The sequence below is a fragment of the Peromyscus maniculatus genome, chromosome 6, assembly GCF_049852395.1.
Source record: "Peromyscus maniculatus bairdii isolate BWxNUB_F1_BW_parent chromosome 6, HU_Pman_BW_mat_3.1, whole genome shotgun sequence".
In the NCBI taxonomy this organism is placed as follows: domain Eukaryota; kingdom Metazoa; phylum Chordata; class Mammalia; order Rodentia; family Cricetidae; genus Peromyscus; species Peromyscus maniculatus.
The window spans coordinates 46,910,579-46,911,690 of NC_134857.1; the positions used below are offsets into that span (position 1 = coordinate 46,910,579).

At 39.2% G+C, this 1,112-nt stretch overlaps 1 pseudogene; it reads left to right on the forward strand.

Moving 5' to 3' along the window:
* Nucleotides 1-240: 240 nt before the first annotated feature.
* Nucleotides 241-340, forward strand: LOC121830610 (U6 spliceosomal RNA; annotated as a pseudogene).
* The last annotated feature ends 772 nt before the right edge of the window (nt 341-1,112 follow it).

Consider the following 1,112-nt stretch of genomic DNA (forward strand, 5'->3'; position numbering starts at 1 on the left):
TCGGCGCCCTGACACCCTTCTTCCTCAAGAAAAAAAAGAGGCTGAAACAATCTTTCTAATAAAGGAGAAAAGGACAAGAGGAACTCCATGGCCCAATTCTTCCCTCTTGTCATTCAAGGAATATACTCCTACCCTTCCTAGAAAACCCTAACGTTTCAGTCAGTTATTATAAGGAGCTCAGAGGGCAGGCTTCAAGAGCCCTCGTGATGTTACTGGTACTTCCTATTAAGTATATGAATCGTGCTCACTTCAGCAGCACATATACTAAGGTTGGAATGGCAAAGAGAAGATTAACATGTGTGAGAAAGACATAAATATCCATGAAGCATCCTATAATTTTAAACATTCATATTCCAAACTTAAAAAACCTTTTAATTTTATGGGAATGATATTTTGCCTGCATGTATGTATGTGTACCATGCTTGTGCCTGATACCCATGGAGGTCAGAAGAGGCATCAGATCCCCTGGAATTGGAGTTATAAAATGTTGTGAGCTGCCATGTGGCTACTGAGAACAGAACCTGGGTCCTCTGATACAGCAGCAAGTGCTCTTAACTACTGAGCCATCTCTCCAGCCCTCCCAACTCCAACTATTTTTTTTTTTTTTAACAGTATGAGAGTTCCAGCGTTCTGGAAAATATTTAAAGAATAAGACTATCTCTGGAAGTACATCTAATTATCAATCCTTAATTGAATTAAGATAAATCACCCCTAATTTAAATGACCCACAGCCTTTTATATAAATATCTTCCCGCTTAGATGCTGAACTTGGTCATGTGACTTGTTTGGGTCAATGAAATATAACTTGTGTGATGCACACAAAAAACTTCCATACTGAGGCTGGTTCTCTTGGAATGCCCTCTCTTGTAACCCAGATTATCATTTTATGAGGAAGCCTAAATCAGCCAGGTAGAGAATCCATACAGAAAAAAAAAAAAAAAAAAAAAAAAAAAAGTTTCATCACTGTATTTTCCACATTGTCAGCTTAGGTTTGCATGAGACTCTAGTTTCAACCTCATGTTCTAAAACCTTTGAGTGAGTCTAGTCAGGCCCCAGCCACCATCACGCCGTACAAATGAGCTACTGGTACTGTCCTGATGGAATTCCTGAGC